Source organism: Eriocheir sinensis, chromosome 69 (genome assembly GCF_024679095.1).
Source record: "Eriocheir sinensis breed Jianghai 21 chromosome 69, ASM2467909v1, whole genome shotgun sequence".
In the NCBI taxonomy this organism is placed as follows: domain Eukaryota; kingdom Metazoa; phylum Arthropoda; class Malacostraca; order Decapoda; family Varunidae; genus Eriocheir; species Eriocheir sinensis.
The window spans coordinates 319,755-341,413 of record NC_066577.1 but is presented as its reverse complement, the minus strand read 5'-3'; the positions used below and the strand labels follow the sequence as shown (position 1 = coordinate 341,413).

General features: G+C 53.7%; 1 long non-coding RNA gene across 1 annotated transcript; it reads right to left on the bottom strand.

The window, feature by feature from the left end:
• Positions 1-3,394: 3,394 nt before the first annotated feature.
• LOC126988352 (uncharacterized) lies at positions 3,395-8,978 on the bottom strand. The gene is made up of 2 exons (XR_007741833.1): positions 8,669-8,978; positions 3,395-3,855 (listed from the first exon to the last, which is right to left on the bottom strand). It is a non-coding gene; the product is annotated as an uncharacterized LOC126988352 (long non-coding RNA).
• Positions 8,979-21,659: the final 12,681 nt, after the last annotated feature.

Sequence of the window (21,659 nt, the reverse complement as noted above, 5' to 3'; positions counted from 1 at the left end):
TAGAATAGATCTGTATTCTTTCTTCATATGCTCTGTTCTTCTCTTGTTCGTTTCTTCTGTGGGCTGCATCAAGGGTGAGGTCTCTGTGGCAATGGGCCATGGGATCAAAGATCCTTATGTCAAAATATGCCCTTTGTCCACGAGTCCAAAACCCTCTGGCGCTAACATCCACTCGTGCTTCGTTCGAAACATTAGCGGTGCGTCTGGCGAGGTGTTCGCCTTGCAGAGGGAGCAGCATGGGTTCCACAGTCACGTCGTGGCAGACTTCTTTCAGCATCTGAGCTGTTACGTCTCTTACTTCATCATGTCTCATGCAGACGAAACCTCCTCTCTTGCATGTCATGGCATGATTTTGGTTGAAGGGTGAGCCACAGTTACACATGTTTGGGAGCCCATCCACTGGCCAGCCATACCTGAGGGCAAGGGCATCAGTAAATTCTTTTTTGTTTAAGTTGAAGCCTTTTGCCCTGATAGGTAGTGTGGTTAGCCAGTTTGAAGCGCCCACTTCCTGTGCAATATCTGCCCTCCTCCTTGTGTCTTCTGGGAGTTCTCTCATTAGGTCACTCAGAGTGTCTCTCTGTTTTCCTTCTCTGTTTTTGGAGATTTCATTCCTTAGTTCCCTCATATCTTGAGGTTGTCTTCTACCCTTTCATTTTGATTGGTAATATATCCGGTCAAGGAGGCTGTGATTCGGATTGAGTTCCCGAATTCAGACTCAGCCAGATTTTGCGGGTTGGTGATGCCGAGCCCACCCATTCTTGGCGGCAACTCCAGCAATCTTCTCTCCTGGTCACTGGGACATCTCCCATTTGCTATCGCCAATATGAAGGTGTTTCTGATAGCATCTTCCAGAGGTTCTAGTAACGGAGCAACATCAGGAACTGTCCTCATGAGGTAGTTCCATTTATGCTTGACACCGTACGTAAATGCTGCGTAGGCTGCCTGCGGTTCTGTTTTGGCGATCTCGCTCAGTCTCTGCAGTTCGGACTCCCAGCGCTTTACAGCCGTTTTCACATATTCGGTTTTGTATTCAGCTGTTCCAATGGCTGCCCCGAGGTGTCTTTCTCCAGTCACTGACAGTTTCACGTTACTGCCCTGGAATGCTGTTTTGGCCCGATCGTATGCCTCTGGTTTTACAATCACCACAGACTTCGTGGCGTTGGGATGGTACCCTATTTTAGGGCCATGTTCATTGACGAGGTCCCACCATTTCCTGAGGTCTGCAGACTTTCCTACCCCGGTGAGGTCATCCGCATACGCCACCTGTTTGACGTTGGTGTTTTCATGGCGGATGATGTCCTGCTTCATCATTCCCAGGGCAAACATTGCGAGGGCCGCGTGGTCCCCCTGGGTGGTGCCCTCTGAGGATTGTATGGCCACCGGGTCTCCAAGTCGTTGGTCATTATGACTGCTGATGAACAGTCTGGCAGGTTCCTTGTATGTATTTTCAATATATTGGGCGAATATAGGGCACTTGATTTTGATGTTGTGCAGTGCTGTTTCCCTATTGATGTTGTTGAACGCATTTGCAGCGTCCACCATCAGCACCGCCTCGCATTCTGGGTCTTCGAACATTCTCCTGACAGCGTGAATGGCCGCTTCACATCCAGCCTGCTGACCCGCACACACTTGGAGGTTTCCCACCGCCTTCCTCACGTCGTCCTTCACCACCTCCATGACAGCCTTGCCTATGATCCTCCTGAGCACCTCCCCTATCCCGATGGGGCGACAGCCTGGTTTTTTATCCAGCGGGATGAGCCGGCAGGCCATCAAAGGCTCGAGGTGTTGGCAATTCTCTGACGCCAATTTTCTTGCTAGGGCGGCTATTGCGTCGCGAAGATCCACAGCTGGATTCCCAAAGATGTTCTTACTGAGGAGGTGTTTCCACCCCTTGGCATCCAGGCCTGATGGTCCAGCCGCTCCCTGCGTGTGAAGGGCGTGCTTCCAGATCACGTCACCGCTAATATGGTCGAAGACAACTCGATGCGGTGGGGTGTAGTCTCCAAGGATCTTCATTTCTGGGTGTGCAGGTCTAGCATCTGGATGCTTGTCCTTGAGGATCTGGCGTGTCTCTTCCGTCATGGGAAGGACTCCCGCCTCATCTTCTATTGACAGTGATCTAGTTGCCATGGCCACTTTGCCTTGTCTCATCTTGTCAGCAAAGTTTCTAGCCCTGTCGTTACTGTCCTTCTTGCGACTGTTACGTCTGCCTAGTCTCTCCTGCAGTGTTTAGCCTCGTCAAGTAGCTTCCGGACGTCCCTTTCCTCCACAGCTCCATTCTTCTTTGTACCGCCTTCACGTCCTCAGATTGTTTCGACTTTTGTGAGTCCGTTGGCATAATGAGGTGCGGTAGTATGGCCAGAATCTTTAAAGCGTAGGGGCGATTTGCGTGGAGTTGTTGTACGCTCTAATGAGGTAGGTTTTCTCCTCTATCAAGGTTTTGGTGGCGTTACATCTCAGGGCCTCAAATACGTTATTGGAAGAAAACGTTACCACATGATTGTAAGCGTCTCGCACCACTCCTCTGTCTCCTCAGTGTCCACCTCTGCCAGAAGCGGAGCTCGCGCGAGGCGTCCTCACCCTGGTCACCTTGCCCTTGTCTCTCGCCACCTGCACCCCCCTCCACCTGATCATCTCCAGCGCCTTCATTGGCCTGTCCACCCAGCACCACTTGTGGTTGCTCCCCATTTTCCACATCCTGCCGTTGATTGTTTGGGTTTCGACAATCTCCACCTCTCTTACAGTTTACAGGGCTGGCCTAGTCTACTACTACTACTACTACTACTACTACTACTACTACTACTACTACTACTACTACTACTACTACTACTACTACTACTACTGCTACTACTACTACTACTACTACTACTACTACTACTACTACTACTACTACTACTACTACTACTACTACTACTACTACTACTACTACTACTACTACTACTACTACTACTACTACTACTACTACTACTACTACTACTACTACTACTACTACTACTACTACTACTACTACTACTACTACTACTACTACTACTACTACTACTACTACTACTACTACTACTACTACTACTACTACTACTACTACTACTACTATTACTACTACTACTACTACTACTACTACTACTACTACTACTACATAAATGATACCTCCACCCATGTTTAATTTCCCGACACATAATCATGGAGGGCTCCATAGCTTTCGCTTCTCTGTTCGCTAATGACTGTGGCATCCAACCATATCACTAATACTACCTGACACTAAATCACCTATCATCTATTACGTCTAGATCCCCCTTTCCTTCCCTACTCAAGTCACTCCCGACCCACCCTAATGTCACTCTCCACCACTGTGGCTTCATAGTCCATATTGGAGATGGTGGTGGCTTTTGGGCCAGAGTGTCTGGTGCCCCTGAGACATAGGATGGCCGACCTGAGCAGGGAGAACGAGAGGCGACACCTCATCCAGGCGACAACGTGGCTCCTTGGCTGTTGCTTCTTTTCTGAGATTAGTTCCGCGAGGCGTGTGTAGAAGCATTGGGCCCTGGGACCCATCCCGCCGGATGTGGTGAAGACGAGGGGGGTGAAGCTGCCCTGATCCACATGTTGGATTCTTTCACCGTATGCCCTTGTCTTCTCCTGCTCGTTCCTGTGGTGGGCGGCTTGCAGGGGCAGCTCACGGTGACAGGCAGCCATCGGGTCGAATATGCGGATGTCCATGAACGCCCGCTGTCCGCGCACCCAGAATCCGCAGGCACTTACATCAACCCGTGCCTCCTGTGAGGTATTGGCTGTCCTGTACCGAAGGTGTTCGCCGTCCAGGGGAAGCAGTGCCGGCTCGGTAGTGACGTCTTGGCATACCTCCCCGAGCATGCTGGCTGTCAGATCCCTCACTTCATCGTGTCGAATACAGACGAAGCCTCCTTTTTTACATGTCATGGTGTGGGTGACATCATTTGGTGATCCACATGCACAGAGATCAGGCAGTCCCTCAATCGGCCAGCCATATCTCAGAGCAATGGCGTCGACAAATTCTTGTTTGTTGAGGCTGAAGCCCTTTGCTCTGATTGGTAATGACGTTAGCCAGTTAGAGGCGCCTGCCTCCTGTGCTGTGTGTATTTTTCTACCCATTTATGTGGACAGGTGGTGTGTAAGACGGTCCAGCTCGTCTTTTTGGGCCTGTTGCCTTTCTTCTGAGATTTTTCTTTTAATATCTCTTATTTCTGTTTGGTCTATCTCGCCCTCTGCCTCCTGAGCGATGATCCTGTTGATGAGTGACCTGGTAAGGCTGATGGAGTTTTGGTTCTCCTTATCTGCCAGCTTCTCAGGGTTGGTGATCCCCATCCCACCCAGTCTTGGGGGAAGTGCTAGCATATCCCTCTCTTCCTCCCCCAAAGCATGAGATTTCACTAGCGCCGGCAAGAATACATTCTTGACGGCATTTTCCAGTGGTCGGAGGAGTGGACTGATGCCGGGGATGGTGCGCATCAGGAACGTCCACCGATGTTGGATGCCGTGGGTGTACGCTGAATAGGCAGCGTGTGGCTCAGTCTTGGCAATGGCAGACAAAGCTTCTATTTCCTTCACCCATTCAGCTACTTTGTCTCCCACGTACTCCTTCTTATATACCTCTGTCCCGATCACTGCACCTAAGTGTCTTTGTCCGTCCTTTGTCACAATGACGCCACTTCCTCTAAAAGTTTCTGCGGCATGGTCATAATGTTCAGGTTTGACAATAAGGACAGACTTGGTGGCGTTAGGGATGTATCCTATCTCAGGGCCGGCGGTGTTCACAGTGTCCCACCACCCTTTTAAGTCTGAGATTTTACCAGCACCTGAGAGGTCATCCGCATAAGCCACCTGTTTCACCCGTGTTTCTGCGAACGCGATTTCATTTTGGAGGACTGATAGGCCCAGGGCGTACATAGCCATGGCTATTGGGTCACCTTGTGTTGTTCCCTCAGATGATTTTAACACTTTCACCTTTCCACTGTGGCTATTTATGTATAAGTCAGTCGGGTATGTATAGGTATTTTCGACATACATAGCTAAGCTAGGGCACTTGGTTTTACTGTTATGTATCATAGTCTTTCTATTTATTGTGTTGAAGGCATTTTTGGCGTCAACAAGAAGCACTGCTTCGCACTCCACGTGGTCGAATATCTCCCGCATGGCATGGACTGCTGCTTCTCCTCCTGCCTGCTGCCCCGCACAAACTTGGAGGTTCCCTGCTGCCATTCTCACATCTTCTTTGACGACAGCCATGATGCATTTGCCTACGATGCGCCGCAGGACTTCTCCGACTCCTATAGGCCTGCATCCCGGCCTCTTGTCCAGGGGAATGAGGCGGCATGCCGTCAGGGCGTCCACATAGTGGCAGCTGGAGGAGGCGAGTTTTCTTGCCAGTGCTGCAATGGTGTTCCGCAAGTCGCCAGCTGCATTGCCAAAGTTGGCGCTGCTCAGCAAGCTTCGCCATCCCCGTGCATCAAGTCCTGAGGGCCCCGCGCTGCCACGAGTCTGGAGGGCCTTCTTCCACACCATCTCTCCTGTTATCCTTTCGTATATAACTGGATTCGGTGGTTGGTGACATCCTGCCAGTCTCAGTCCCTTCAGGTCACTCGGTGGAGGATGTTTTTCCTTGAGTTGACTGATCGTGTCCCTGGTGAGTGGAAACACACCCCGTGTGGAATTTTCTGACAAGGCTCGTGTTGCGGACGCAACGTTGCCTTGTCGCATTTTGTCCGCAAACTTCCGGGCCCTGTCTTCTGTGGAGGTGTTGTTTTGTTGGGGTCCGGGGAGCCTCTCCTGTATGGCTCTGGCTTCTCCAAGGAGGACATCTAACTCGTTAGTTTGCCACAAGGCAACTCGTCTTCTTAATGCCTCGATATTTTCGGCTTGTTTGGTCTTTGGGTGTGCTTTTTGGAGGAAGAGATGGGGGAGAGTGAATACAATTTTCAGGGATAGGGGCGCCAGTGGTGTGTTCTGGATGTAGTTATTTAACAGGGTGACAATTTCTTTGATGATAAATGTCGTGGCTCCACATCTGGGTGGTTCAAAAAGATTTCTTGCAGACCACCCAACAACTTCAAGGTATGTGTCATCCACCCACCTCGTTGCTTCCCCCTCCGCTAGCCCCTTCAAGCAAAGCTTCCCCGACCTCCGCCGCGCCCTGTCCAGTCGAAGAGGAAGAGTGATGAGGGGTGGTGGTAGTGGTGTTGGTAGTGGCAACATTGGAGGTGCCAATGGAAGGGTGGTATCGGTTGAGGGGATATAGAGGTGGCGGTTGTGCAGCAGCTCCTCCGACACCCCTCCCCGCTCACTCCTTCCGGCAGCCCTCATTGTCCCCGCGGTGTCGCGCTTCATCGTAATCCTCCTGCTCTGATCCCTGCCCAGGGATTTTGGCACCTGTCGCTCTTTTACAGTTCGTACAGCGTCTTTTCTCCTTAACACATGCACAGTTTATACATCTGTGATCTTCTTTTGTACAAACGCAGCATCTTCTTTGGCTTGGAGGGTCAAGCATTTATAAAATTATAGATATTGATATTAATGACAACAGGAATATTGGTAGTACATGTAGTAATAATGACTGATTATTGATTATGATTGAAAGTAGTAGTGATATCTACTGTGGAATGACACTAATATTAATATTCCTATTAGTTTAGCGACATTGACAGATATATAGATAGGATTATAATCAATACAATAGGCTGACACATTTTTTTCAAAGGATGAGAGAGAGAGTTGGGATGGAGATATTATCAGTGCTATGTGGAGAGATTTGTTAGTGTCAGCATGGCATCGAGGTTACAGAGGTTAGCGTAACCAAGGGGCGGTTGGTGCGGTGTGGGGAGCGAGGGGGCCGGGGGTAGGGGCGTATAGTGTGAAGAGAGGGTGAGTGGGGAAGAGACAGGAGAGGTCGGTGTGAAGGAGAGAGAGAGAATAATAATTGTAATTGCATTAGAACAGAAGTAAACAAAATATTAAAATTATATTAATGACACTAACGTCGATAATAATGTAGGCAGTAGTTTTGATAGTATGAACACAAGTAATATGAATAATAATAATGACAAGAATATTATACTGATACTAATTATAATAGTAATAACAACAATGGCAACGCTAATAATAGTAACAATGACAAAAAATAATAATAATAATTATAATAATAATAATAATAGTGTCACTAAATAAACGTTGTAGCCTATATCAAGGTGTATGAAATGATTAATTGATTTATATAATAAAATTTAAGCTGCACAGGCGCTGTGGCTGGCTCCGTTTCTTTCCTTTACGTTAACATATGTTTCCATATCAAGCATTTCATTACGCTAAGTATATATTTGCTTTTTTCTGGTGGACATGAAATATAAATGAAAATATTGATAACACCGATTCGACCATAACCAACAGCAACACCGCCCCACCGCACCGTATGCAGTTGTCTGCGGGTCGACTGCCAACACCGGTTTTTCACTCTCTTTCAAGGCTAAATTGAACTAAATACAAGTAATAGATTAAATATACGTTGCTACAGAACCGCCAGTTTGGGAGGTGTGAGGCGAGCCTCTCTTGTCGCTGGCAACCCTCCGTCCCAGCCCATTAACTGCTCGGTCAGAGGTCAGGGTGGGGCATCGACGGTCGCCACCCGCCGTTCTATCTTAAGATGCCCAACCCGTGTGTTTTACGATATTTCTGAATCACACAACACTAGACACGAACCTACACGTCCATCGAGCTTTCCTTGCTGCTTTCCTTGCTGCACCGATATTCACTTCCTTAATCACCAAGTCTATTTTTACAGGCTCAAGGTGTTTGCACCAGAAAAAAACAGCATATAAACACGGAGCGACCCACACACACGTCCTACCCCTACCAACTACTACTACTACTACTACTACTACTACTACTACTACTACTACTACTACTATTACTGCAACATAAATGATACCTCCACCCATGTTTATTTTCCCGACACATAATAATGGAGCGCTCCATAGCTTGGAGGTCATTAGCCCCAACTCTGTTCGCTAATGACTGTGGCATCCAACCATATCGCTAATACTACCTGACACTAAATCACCTATCATCTATTACGTCTAGATCCCCCTTTCCTTCCCTACTCAAGTCACTCCCGACCCACCCTAATGTCACTCTCCATCACTGTGGCTTCATAGTCCATATTGGAGATGTTGGTGGCTTTTGGGCCAGAGTGTCTGGTGCCCCTGAGACATAGGATGGCCGACCTGAGCAGGGAGAACGAGAGGCGACACCTCATCCAGGCGACAACGTGACTCCTTGGCTGATGCTTCTTTCCTGAGATTAGCTCCGCGAGGCGTGCGTAGAAGCATTGGGCCCTAGGACCCATCCCGCCGGATGTGGTGAAGACGAGGGGGGTGAAGCTGCCCTGATCCACATGTTGGATTCTTTCACCGTATGCCCTTGTCTTCTCCTGCTCATTCCTGTGGTGGGCGGCTTGCAGGGGCAGCTCACGGTGACAGGCAGCCATCGGGTCGAATATGCGGATGTCCATGAACGCCCGCTGTCCGCGCACCCAGAATCCGCGGGCACTTACCCGTGCCTCCTGTGAGGTATTGGCTGTCCTGTACCGAAGGTGTTCGCCGTCCAGGGGAAGCAGTGCCGGCTCGGTAGTGACGTCTTGGCATACCTCCCCAAGCATGCTGGCTGTCAGATCCCTCACTTCATCGTGTCGAATACAGACGAAGCCTCCTTTTTTACATGTCATGGTGTGGGTGACATCATTTGGTGATCCACATGCACAGAGATCAGGCAGTCCCTCAATCGGCCAGCCATATCTCAGAGCAATGGCGTCGACAAATTCTTGTTTGTTGAGGCTGAAGCCCTTTGCTCTGATTGGTAATGACGTTAGCCAGTTAGAGGCGCCTGCCTCCTGTGCTGTGTGTATTTTTCTACCCATTTATGTGGACAGGTGGTGTGTAAGACGGTCCAGCTCGTCTTTTTGGGCGTGTTGCCTTTCTTCTGAGATTGGTCTTTTAATATCTCTTATTTCTGTTTGGTCTATCTCGCCCTCTGCCTCCTGAGCGATGATCCTGTTGATGAGTGACCTGGTAAGGCTGATGGAGTTTTGGTTCTCCTTATCTGCCAGCTTCTCAGGGTTGGTGATCCCCATCCCACCCAGTCTTGGGGGACGTGCTAGCATATCCCTCTCCTCCCCAAAGCATGAGATTTCACCAGCGCCGGCAAGAATACATTCTTGACGGCATTTTCCAGTGGTCGGAGGAGTGGACTGATGCCGGGGATGGTGCGCATCAGGAACGTCCACCGATGTTGGATGCCGTGGGTGTACGCTGAATAGGCAGCGTGTGGCTCAGTCTTGGCAATGGCAGACAAAGCTTCTATTTCCTTCACCCATTCAGCTACTTTGTCTCCCACGTACTCCTTCTTATATACCTCTGTCCCGATCACTGCACCTAAGTGTCGTTGTCCGTCCTTTGTCACAATGACGCCACTTCCTCTAAAAGTTTCTGCGGCATGGTCATAATGTTCAGGTTTGACAATAACTACTACTACTACTACTACTACTACTACTACTACCATTACTACTACTACTACTACTACTACTACTACTACTACTACTACTACTACTACTACTACTACTACTACTACTACTACTACTACTACTACTACTACTACTACTACCCGAGTCCTCTTCAGCAGCAGCAGCAGCAGCACCCACCTCTCCGTACACTCCTGCTTCCCCATCTTTCTGTGCTGTTTTCTCTATAGTTTTCCTTTCCTCGGAAGATATTGTTGTCCATTGACCCTTCCGTGCACACACACACACACACACACACACACACACACACACACACACACACACACACACACACACACACACACAGTTTATATTTGTTTTTTTGTTTCTTTCTCTGTTTTTCTGTCTGTCTCTTCATCAGTCTCTATTTCCTGTGCGTGTTGTCCCTTATCGTCCACTTGTTTCCTGCCTTCCTTGGCGCTGCTTCCTCGTCCTCGCCTTGGTGGGTACTTGCGCCACACCCAGGGTGACGGAGGCGAACACCGGGGCAACGTGCAGCTGTAGGGTGTGTGTGTGTGTGTGTGTGTGTGTGTGTGTGTGTGTGTGTGTGTGTGTGTGTGTGTGTGTGTGTGTGTGCCCCCAACTTGCACGTGGCTGAGAGAACCTTCCTGTGCTGTACGGAGTCACTGTTTTTTGTTACAGTCTACGGTTGTGCTGTGTGTGTTCATCCGTTCTCTCTCTCTCTCTCTCTCTCTCTCTCTCTCTCTCTCTCTCTCTCTCTCTCTCTCTCTCTCTCTCTCTCTCTCTCTCTCTCTCTCTCTCTCTCTGTTCCGTTCTCTTCTTCTCATAACATTTTTTCAGGGTAACTTTTATGAACTTCTGTGAAAGTGTTTTCTTTCACAACCGATTCGTTTTCTGTTTCAAGTCTAAGATTTAGAGTGTTGATAATCTTTTCAGTGAGTGACTAAGAGAACTGTGTCAAGGAAACCTGTTTTTCGTGTTTTATTTAGTGAGGCGCAACATTTGTTCTTCCCAAGCCAATGAAATAGTACTTTGAAACACAACACACATCGTTACGCCATGCAGAGGAAGCAGCGTGTGGAGTATGCATCTCACCTGTGTGTGTGGGGGGGGGGGGTCATATGCACAGCTGTCCTGGACAGAGTGGAGGAAAGCTCTTCGTCTCATCAACTGCCCTCCTCTTGCTGACAGTCTTCTGCCTCTTAAATTCCGCCGCCATGTTGCCTCTCTTTCTTTATCGATATTTTCACGCTGACTGCTATTCTGATCTTACTAACTACATCCCCCTCCCGCGGCTCCGCTGCACAGGACTTTCTACTCATGCTCATCCCTATACTGTCCAAATCCCTTATGCAAGAGTCATCCAGCATCTTCACTCCTTCATCCTCACGCTGGTAAACTCTGGAACAATCTTCCTTCATCTGTACTTCCTTCTGCCTGCGACTTGAACTCTTTCAAGGTGAAAGTATCTTGACGCCTCTCCTCCCGAAGTTGGCCTCTCTTTCGGCCACTGCAAAAAAGTCAAATAACGCCAAAAAGTGATGTTTTGTGGGACATCTGGAGACAGGTAACGAGAGTGTTTTACCTAGCCGAATAAAAAGCTCGTCGTTAGGGCATTGAAAAATTCAGTAAGTTAATACACTCGTAAGGAGATGTTTTAGTTCATTCGTAGCTCTGCCATTCCGCAAGAGTCTGCCTTAAAATGGTCCCTCACGATAGGGGACATTGATACACTTCTGGCTCAGGACCTCAATGTTACTGTGTCCAGGAGAAGGAACTGGCAGAGGGAGGGAGAGAGGGAGAGGGAGAGGGAGGGGGAGAGGGCGGAGGAGTAAAGAAATGAAATAACTAAAGGAGCTGAAGAAGGGAGGATTTCTCCAGAGTCAGCCTTAAAATGGTCCACGTCACTGTAGGAGAGACGGACATATTTCTGGCTTCAGTATTACTTTGTCCACGAGAAAGGACTGGCAGAGATCGAGAGAGAATCTCTCTCTCTCTCTCTCTCTCTCTCTCTCTCTCTCTCTCTCTCTCTCTCTCTCTCTCTCTCTCTGGAACAATCTTCCTTCATCTATACTTCCTTCTGCCTGCGACTTGAACTCTTTCAAGGTGAAAGTATCTTGACGCCTCTCCTCCCGAAGTTGGCCTCTCTTTCGGCCACTGCAATCTATGTAAATATCTCTCTCTCTCAGTGGCTGGGTGCTGAATTCAGGGTTGCAGTAGTTATAATTGTAATTTAATTCAAATGTAATATATAACAGTTTCATTGTAATTGTAATTGAATATGCAATTATAGTAAGTAATTGTAATTGTAATTAATTAAACGATGAGGTAATCTTTAATTAATTGTACTTAAAAAGTGGAGGTAGTACTGGGTGAGGGGGGGCGGTGCAGGGGTGGTGGTAAGGGGGGCGGTGCAGCGGTGGTGGAGAGGGGCGGGCGGTGCAGCGGTGGTGGTGAAGGGGGGCGGCGCAGCAGTGGTAGTGAGGGGGGCCAGCGCAGCAGTGGTGGTGAGGGGGCAGTGCAGCGGTTGTGGTGAGGGGGCAGTGCAGCAGTGGTGGTGAGGGGCAGTGCAGCAGTGGTGGTGAGGTGGTGGTGCAGCAGTGGTGGTGAGGGGCAGTGCAGCAGTGGTGGTGAGGGGGCAGTGCAGCAGTGGTGGTGAGGGGGCAGTGCAGGGGTGGTGGTGAGGGGATTGCAGCAGTGGTGGTGAGGGGATTGCAGCAGTGGTGGTGAGGGGGTGCAGCAGTGGTGGTGAGGGGTGCAGCAGTGGTGGTGAGGGCAGTGCAGCAGTGGTGGTGAGGGGTGCAGCAGTGGTGGTGAGGGGATTACAGCAGTGGTGGTGAGGGGGTGCAGCAGTGGTGGTGAGGGGGTGCAGCAGTGGTGGTGAGGGGGGTGCAGCAGTGGTGGTGGGGTGCAGCAGTGGTGGTGAGGGGGTGCAGCAGTGGTGGTGAGGGGGTGCAGCAGTGGTGGTGAGGGGCAGTGCAGCAGTGGTGGTGAGGGGGTGCAGCAGTGGTGGTGAGGGGGTGCAGCAGTGGTGGTGAGGGGTGCAGCAGTGGTGGTGAGGGGTGCAGCAGTGGTGGTGAGGGGGTGCAGCAGTGGTGGTGAGGGGGTGCAGCAGTGGTGGTGAGGGGGTGCAGCAGTGGTGGTGAGGGGGTGCAGCGGTGGTGGTGAGGGGCAGTGCAGCGGTGGTGGTGAGGGGGTGCAGCAGTGGTGGTGAGGGGATTACAGCAGTGGTGGTGAGGGGGTGCAGCAGTGGTGGTGAGGGGGCAGTGCAGCAGTGGTGGTGAGGGGGGTGCAGCAGTGGTGGTGAGGGGGCAGTGCAGCAGTGGTGGTGAGGGGGCAGTGCAGCAGTGGTGGTGAGGGGCAGTGCAGTGGTTGTGGTGAGGGGGCGGTGCAGCAGTGGTGGTGAGGGGGCAGTGCAGGGGTGGTGGTGAGGGGGCGGTGCAGCAGTGGTGGTGGTGAGGGGGGTGGTGCAGCGGCTGTGGTGAGGGGCAGTGCAGCAGCGGTGGTGAGGGGGCAGTGCAGGGGTGGTGGTGAGGGGGCAGTGCAGCAGTGGTGGTGAGGGGGCAGTGCAGGGGTGGTGGTGAGGTGGGCGGTGCAGCAGTGGTGGTGAGGGGGCGGTGCAGGGGTGGTGGTGAGGGGGCGGTGCAGCGGTGGTGGTGAGGGGGCAGTGCAGCGGTGGAGGTGAGGGGGCGGAGCAGCGGTGGTGGTGAGGGGGCAGTGCAGCGGTGGTGGTGAGGGGGCAGTGCAGCAGTGGTGGTGAGGGGGCGGTGCAGCGGTGGTGGTGAGGGGGCGGTGCAGCGGTGGTGGTGAGGGGCAGTGCAGCGGTGGTGGTGAGGGGCAGTGCAGCAGTGGTGGTGAGGGGGCAGTGCAGGGGTGGTGGTGAGGGGATTGCAGCAGTGGTGGTGAGGATTGCAGCAGTGGTGGTGAGGGGGGTGCAGCAGTGGTGGTGAGGGGGATTGCAGCAGTGGTGGTGAGGGGGTGCAGCAGTGGTGGTGAGGGGGCAGTGCAGCAGTGGTGGTGAGGGGGGTGCAGCAGGTGGTGGTGAGGGGGCAGTGCAGCGGTGGTGGTGAGGGGCAGTGCAGCAGTGGTGGTGAGGGGCAGTGCAGTGGTTGTGGTGAGGGGGCAGTGCAGCGGTGGTGGTGAGGGGCAGTGCAGGGGTGGTGGTGAGGGGGGCGGTGCAGCAGTGGTGGTGAGGTGGTGCAGCGTCTGTGGTGAGGGGCAGTGCAGCAGCGGTGGTGAGGGCGGTGTCGGGGTGGTGGTGAGGGGGGTGGTGCAGCGGTGGTGGTGAGGGGGGCGGTGCAGGGGTGGTGGTGAGGGGGGGCGGTGCAGCGGTGGTGGTGAGGGGGCGGTGCAGGGGTGGTGGTGAGGGGGGGCGGTGCAGCGGTGGTGGTGAGGGGGGCGGTGCAGGGGTGGTGGTGGGGGGCAGTGCAGCAGTGGTGGTGAGGGGGCGGTGCAGCGGTTTTGGTGAGGGGCCTTGCAGCGGTGGTGGTGAGGGGGGAGCAGCGGTGGTGGTGAGGGGGCCTTGCAGCAGTGGTGGTGAGGGGGAGCAGCGGTGGTGGTGAGGGGCTGTGCAGCGGTGGTGGTGGTGAGGGGGCAGTGCAGCGGTGGTGGTGCAGTGGTTGTGGTGAGGGGCAGTGCAGCAGTGGTGGTGAGGGGGCAGCAGCGGTGGTGGTGAGGGGGGAGCAGTGGTGGTGAGGGGGAGCAGCGGTGGTGGTGAGGGGGCGGACAGCGGTGGTGGTGAGGGGGCGGTGCAGCAGTGGTGGTGAGGGGGCGGTGCAGCGGTGGTGGTGAGGGGGGGGGCGGTGCAGCGGTGGTGGTGAGGGGGCGCTGAGCAGGGGTTGTGGAGAGGGGGCGCGGAGCAGCGGTGGTGGTTAGGGGGGGCGGTGCAGTGGTGGTGGTGAGGGGGGGCGGAGCAGCTTTGGTGGTGAGGGAGGGCTGTGCAGCGGTGGTGGTGAGGGGGCGGTGCAGCTTTGGTGGTGAGGGGGCGGTGCAGCGGTGGTGGTGAGGGGGCGGCAGTGCAGCAGTGGTGGTGAGGGGCAGTGGTGGTGAGGGGGGCGGTGCAGCGGTGGTGGTGAGGGGAGGGCGGTGCAGCGGTAGTGGTGAGGGGGCAGTGCAGCGGTGGTGGTGAGGGGCGGTGCAGCTTTGGTGGTGAGGGGCGGTGCAGCTTTGGTGGTGAGGGGGCAGTGCAGCAGTGGTGGTGAGGGGGCGGTGCAGCGGTGGTGGTGAGGGGGCGGTGCAGCGGTGGTGGTGAGGGGGCAGTGCAGCGGTGGTGGTGAGGGGGGCAGTGCAGCAGTGGTGGTGAGGGGGCAGTGCAGCGGTGGTGGTGAGGGGCAGTGCAGCAGTGGTGGTGAGGGGGCGGTGCAGCGGTGGTGGTGAGGGGGCAGTGCAGCGGTGGTGGTGAGGGGGCGGTGCAGCGGTGGTGGTGAGGGTGGTGGTGAGGGGGGGCGGTGCAGCGGTGGTGGTGAGGGGGGGCGGTGCAGCGGTGGTGGTGAGGGGGGGCGGTGCAGCGGTGGTGGTGAGGGGGGGCGGTGCAGCGGTGGTGGTGAGGGGGGGCGGTGCAGCGGTGGTGGTGAGGGGGGGCGGTGCAGCGGTGGTGGTGAGGGGGGGCTGTGCAGCGGTGGAGGTGAGGGGGGGCGGAGCAGCGGTGGTGGTGAGGGGGGCGGAGGAGGAACAATGGCACAAAACTCAAATGTTGACAAGTAAATTCAGAGTGCACCAAATTTTTCTTCACCAACGTTGTAGTGCGAGAATGGAATAAGCTTCCACCATCAGTGGTCCAGTGTAACACGATTGACTCCTTTAAAAACAAGCTCGACCGTCACTTCCTTGAACTTAATAATAACTAGAGTAGAAAAGCAACGTTTTGGACCCATTTGATTAACGTAAAATCACTTAGGTTTAAGGACAGACCACCTAGTCTGGACCATGGGGTCTGTGTGGTCTGCTTTTCTATGTAAATCTCTGTAAATCTCTGTCTCTCTCAGTAGCTGGGTGGTGAGTTCAGGGTTGCAGTAGTTATAATTGTAATTTAATTCAAATGTAATAAATTACAGTTTTATTGTAAATGTAATTGAATATGCAATTATAGTAAGTAATTGTAATTGTAATTAATTAAACGATGAGGTAATCTGTGATTAATTGTACTTAAAAAGTGGAAGTAATACTGGGTGAGGGGGGGCGGTGCAGCGGTGGTGGTGAGGGGAGGGCGGTGCAGCGGTGGTGGTGAGGGGAGGGCGGTGCAGCGGTGGTGGTGGTGAGGGAGGGCAGTGCAGCGGTGGTGGTGAGGAGGCAGTGCAGCAGTGGTGGTGAGGGAGGGCAGTGCAGCAGTGTGGTGGTGAAGGGGGCAGCGCAGCAGTGGTGGTGAGGGGGCAGCGCAGCAGTGGTGGTGAGGGGGCAGTGCAGCGGTGGTGATGAGGCCAGTGCAGCAGTGGTGGTGAGGGGGTCAGTGCAGCAGTGGTGGTGAGGCAGTGCAGCAGTGGTGGTGAGGGGGCGGTGCAGCGGTGGTGGTGAGGAGGCGGTGCAGCAGTGGTGGTTGGGGGACGGTGCAGCGATGGTGGTGAGGGGGGGCGGTGCAGCGGTGGTGGGGAGGGGGGGCGGTGCAGCGGCGTTGGTGAGGGGGGGGCGGTGCAGCGGTGGTGGTGAGGGGGGGGCGGTGCAGCGGTGGTGATGAGGGGGGGGCGGTGCAGTGGTGGTGGTGAGGGGGGGGCGGTGCAGCGGTGGTGGTGAGGGAAGGGCGGTGCAGCGGTGGTGGTGAGGGCAGTCCAGCGGTGGTGGTGAGGGAGGGCAGTGCAGCAGTAGTGGTGAGGAGGTCAGTGCAGTGGTGGTGGTGAGGGGAGGTGCAGCGGTGGTGGTGAGGGCGTTGCAGCGGTGGTGATGAGGGGGGGCGGTGCAGCGGTGGTGGTGAGGGGGGCGGTGCAGCGGTGGTGGTGAGGGAGGGGCGGTGCAGCGGTGGTGGTGAGGAAGGGCGGTGCAGCAGTGGTGGTGAGGGCAGTCCAGCGGTGGTGGTGAGGAAGGCGGTGCAGCAGTAGTGGTGAGGAGGGCGGTGCAGCGGTAGTGGTGAGGGAGGGTCGGTGCAGTGGTGGTGGTGAGGGGGGGGAGGTGCGGCGGTGGTGGTGAGGGGGGCGTTGCAGCGGTGGTTGTGAGGGGGGCGGTGCAGCGGCGGTGGTGAGGGGGCGGTGCATCGTGGTGGTGCGGGGGGCGGTGCAGCGGTGGTGGTGAGGGGTGCAGCGCAGCAGTGGTGGTGAGGGGGCGGTGCAGCAGTGGTGGTGAGGGGGGGGGCGGTGCACCGGTGGTGGTGAGGGGGGGGCGGTGCAGCGGTGGTGGTGAGGGAAGGCGGTACAGTGGTGGTGGTGAGGGGGGGGCGGTGCAGCGGTGGTGGTAAGGGGGGGGGCAGTCCAGCGGTGGTGGTGAGGGAGGGGTGGCGCGGTGGTGGTGAGGGGATGGCGGCGCAGCGGTGGTGGTGAGGGGAGGCGGCGCAGCGTTGGTGGTGAGTGGGGGTGGCGATGCGGTGGTGGTGAGGGAGGGCGGCGCAGCGGTGGTGGTGAAAGGGGGCGGTTCAGCGGTGGTGGTGAGGGGGGCGGTGCAGCGTTGGTGGTGAGGGGTGCAGCAGTGGTGGTGAGGGGCGGTGCAGCGGTGGTGGTGAGGGGCAGTGCAGCAGTGGTGGTGAGGGGGGCAGTGCAGCGGTGGTGGTGAGGGGGCGGTGCAGCGGTGGTGGTGAGGGCAGTGCAGCGGTGGTGGTGATTGGGCGCGGCGCAGTGGTGGTGGTGAGGGAGGGGCGGTGTAGCGGTGGTGGTGAGGGGGCAGTGCAGCGGTGGTGGTGATTGGGGCAGTGCGGCGGTGGTGGTGAGGGGGCGGTGTAGCGGTGGTGGTGAGGGGGGCCCTGCAGCGGTGGTGGTGAGGGGCGGCAGTGCTGTGGTGGTGGTGAGGGGGGCGGTGTGGTGGTGGTGAGGGGCCCTGTGGTGGTGAGGGGCCTGCAGCGGTGGTGGTGAGGGGGGCAGTGCAGCAGTGGTGGTGAGGGGGGCAGTGCAGCGGTGGTGGGGAGGTGGGGGCGGTGCAGTGGTGGTGGTGAGGGGGCGGTGCAGCAGGGTGGTGAGGGTGTGCAGCGCAGCAGTGGTGGTGAGGGGGCGGTGCAGCGGTGGTGGTGAGGGGGGGCGGTGCAGCGGTGGTGGTGAGGTGGGGGCGGTGCAGCGGTGGTGGTGAGGGGGGGGCGGTGCAGCGGTGGTGGTGAGGGGAGGCAGTGCTGTGGTGGTGGTGAGGGGGGGACGGCGCAGCGGTGGTGGTGAGGGGGGGCGGTGCAGCGGTGGTGGTGAGGGGGGGCGGCGCAGCGGTGGTGGTGAGTGGGGGCGGCGAAGCGGTGGTGGTGAGGGGGCGGCGCAGCAGTGGTGGTGAGGGGGCAGCGCAGCAGTGGTGGTGAGGGGGCAGCGCAGCAGTGGTGGTGAGGGCGCAGCGGTGGTGGTGAGGGGGGGGCGGCGCAGCGGTGTTGGTGAGGGGGGGGCGGCGCAGCGGTGGTGGTGAGGGGGGGGGGGCGGCGCAGCGGTGGTGGTTGAGCAAAAGAAGAAAGAAGGAACAATAAAACAAAGAAGAGGAGGAGGAAGGGAAGAAAGCTTAAGAGAGAGAGAAGGGAAGGATGTGAGGGAGGGAGGATGTGGGAGGAGGCGAGAGAGGGAGAGGGAGAGAGAGGAGAGGAGAGAACGTAAGGAAGAGAGGAAGGAGGGAGGAAAGGAAGGAAGGAAAGGAGGAAACTAAAAGGAGGGAGAAAACAAGAACACAAACAAGGAAGAAAATGAATATACGTATGAGAGAGAGAGAGAGAGAGAGACTACTTCACACAGTCCTCCTAAGCCCGTGGTTCCCAGCGCAGGGGTCCAGAGAGGTTGTAATCATTTTTTACTTCATCCCAATACCATAGATACATTCAAGAAGAGGTTAGATAAAGCCATGGATGGTGAGGTAAGGTGGGGTTGAGTGTACAGGAGCTGCCTTGTATAGGCCAACCGGCCTCTTGCAGACTCCTTACGTTCTTATGTTCTTATGTTCTTATACTGGAATTGGGAGACATGCGGCTCGGAATAACTCTCATACTACTGTACACAGCCCTTAACACTGAATGCTTAAGTGCCAGTATTGCTCTGCACTCGCTGACGGTGCCAGGGTGTCATACTCACGGCCCTCGTGACACACTTGGCCCCTGGGATGGTCGTGAGCGGCCCGCAGTATTCCTGCCTCACCTGTTTCGTTGCAGGGGTCCACAGGTGAAAGAGTGACTGGAGAAGCGGAACGGGACACACACGGCTGGGAACCGCTGACCCAAGCAGTGTCTCGAGTGTTTTCTTTCCGTGACATCCTTCCAAGTATTTTCTGTAAGTCAACGCGAAGAAAAGAGGAAAGGACAACTCGCTTCATCGTGTCTGCACGGGAAGGAGACTACGACAACTTCCTTCACTCAGTTCTATGTAATCTTCTGTCCGTGATGTATTCACTAATTAATAATCTTAAGGGGGAGTCTAAATCAGGTTCACTTTGCTTACACTGGGGATTTTATTTTTCTTGTTTTGCATTCTTTTCGAAATAATACAGTGGTCTTTTATTTTTCCTTCTTTTTTTTTTATTTCTTCTATATCTCTAATCTGTCTCCGTTCCGTGTAAACACACACACACACACACACACACACACACACACACACACACACACACACACACACACACACACACACACACACACACACACACACACACACACACACACACACACACACACACACACACACACACACACACACACACACACACACACACACACACACACACACACACACACACACACACACACACACACACACACACACACACACACACACACACACACACACACACACACACACACAATCTTTCCCACGATATCCTGGGCGCGTATCTCTAAGGTCCTGTAAGACAATGTTTCCTGGAGCCTAACACAGGAAGGAGACACAACACGTTCTTTTGGCCCTAAGGTTCGTTTGATCCAGTGTGTGATCGTCTCCGTTCATGCAATCAAATATTTCCTAGAATCGAGCACAAGAAGGAGAGTTTCAACACGTTCATTCAAGCATCTACGTTCATTTCATCCAGTACTTGATGCTCCTCGTTCATGTCATCCAAAGTTTCCGAGAACCGACCCCGAGGAAGACGAGAAGAGGACTTCACGTTCATTTTAAAGTGACACAATCTCCCTTCGGCGCTTTCTCTTCCTCCTTCTATTAAAACAAAAACAAGTAAACAAGAGGAGTCTAAATCACGGTGACATTTTATATGATGGGAACAGTTGTTTGGTGCGGCGCACTTCTTGGAAACATCATATACTGGTCCATTTTTTTTCCTTCTTTCTCTTTGTTCTGTAATCTGTCCCCTTTCCTGCACACCCACAAACACACACACACACACACAGCAGACGACTCTTGCACTTATTGTCACCTACTATCAGCAGTCGCTTCCTTTAATTCTCCTAAGACAGTTTTAGCTCCGGTTGAAACATGTCACGTGCACCTTTTATACAGGGGTGTTGACGCCACCCTAATCTGTAAACCAGGGCTCCCACCCTGGTACATGTGCCCCAGTGGTACATTTGCACTTTCAGAAACATTGGGTCCGAGAGAATAACCACTACTGTACAATGCATGGTGTTGTAATCTGCATTCATATTCCACAATGTCGTGTTTTCTTCAATTTCCTCATTTTAGTAAGCAAAACTGTTATTTAACACATTATATCATCAGTCTTCACATACAGATTTCATTATAAAATAATATCAAAACATTACAATTTCCTCATTTTAGTAAGCAAAACTGTTATTTAACACATTATATCATCAGTCTTCACATACAGATTTCATTATAAAATAATATCAAAACATTACAATTTCCTCATTTTAGTAAGCAAAACTGTTATTTAACACATTATATCATCAGTCTTCACATACAGATTTCATTATAAAATAATATCAAAACATTACAATTTCATCGTTTTTTCCTAAACTTTTAGGAATTTACAGAACCTATAAAAATGCCAAAGTGTAAAAGAGGAACAAAAAGGTTGGAACCCCTGCTGTAAACTCTCCGGACATTGTGGCGTCCCGGCACACATGTTTGAGAGCCTTTCCTGGGAGTTTGGGGCATTTCAGGGGTAGTTTACGAGCCTTTCAGTAGTTTGACCCTTCTTCTGTGCCATGAACCTAAAAAAACACTCATTAGAACTCCTCTGATCTTCTTTTTGGCCTCTGGAAATAGTTGATGATAAGGGTGGAGGCGTCTGACGGTACCGACTTTAGAGATGCACCGACGCCCGCATCCGTGTCCTCACTAGACAAAAAGGATGTGGCGGGAATACGGAAATAAAAACAAAGCATGTAAAGTGACTCCCTGCTGGAGTTCGGCCCGTACCCCTAAATGTATCCTGGCCTCAGTGCGCCTGTTTGAAACGCCTCTCGTAGAAGTAGTCGGGGTTTTCATGGACTGCTTGGTGATCCTGGTGATAGTTTCTCCTGATGTCTGCACCTCCGGCGGGAACACCACTCAGGCAAACCCTGTCATTGTTTTCTGTGGCCTTGGAAAACAGTCGCCAAGGGGGTCCGATACGTTTATGAATATGAACTTTAGAGTTACCACAGCTTGTCTTATTCCTTGTCGCCAATATTGGCCTCTTCCTTCTCCTCCTCCCCTAACCTCCCTCCCTGGTGGTGACGGTGGTGGTGGTGGTGGTGGTGATGACAGTGGTGACGGTGCTGACGGTGGTGGTGGTGGTGGTGGTGGTGGTGATGACAGTGGTGACGGTGCTGACGGTGGTGGTGGTGATGGTGACGGTGGTGGTGGTGGTGGTGGTGGTGGTGGTGACGGTGCTGACGGTGGTGGTGGTGACGGTGGTGGTGGTGTTGGTGGTGATGGTTCTTATCGTCAGAAGCAGCGATAAAGGTTATCGTGTTTACAAAAACGGCACCGGATGATCCTTCCTGCCTCTCTTTGTGTGTCTGTCACCGCATCTCAAACTGTGCTCGATTCTCTATGGACTGACCGACTTGTTATTGTTTCTGCCTCCATGTTCACGAGGGTCCTTCAGTATCCTCGCCCGCCTGTCCCTCTCCCCGATAGCC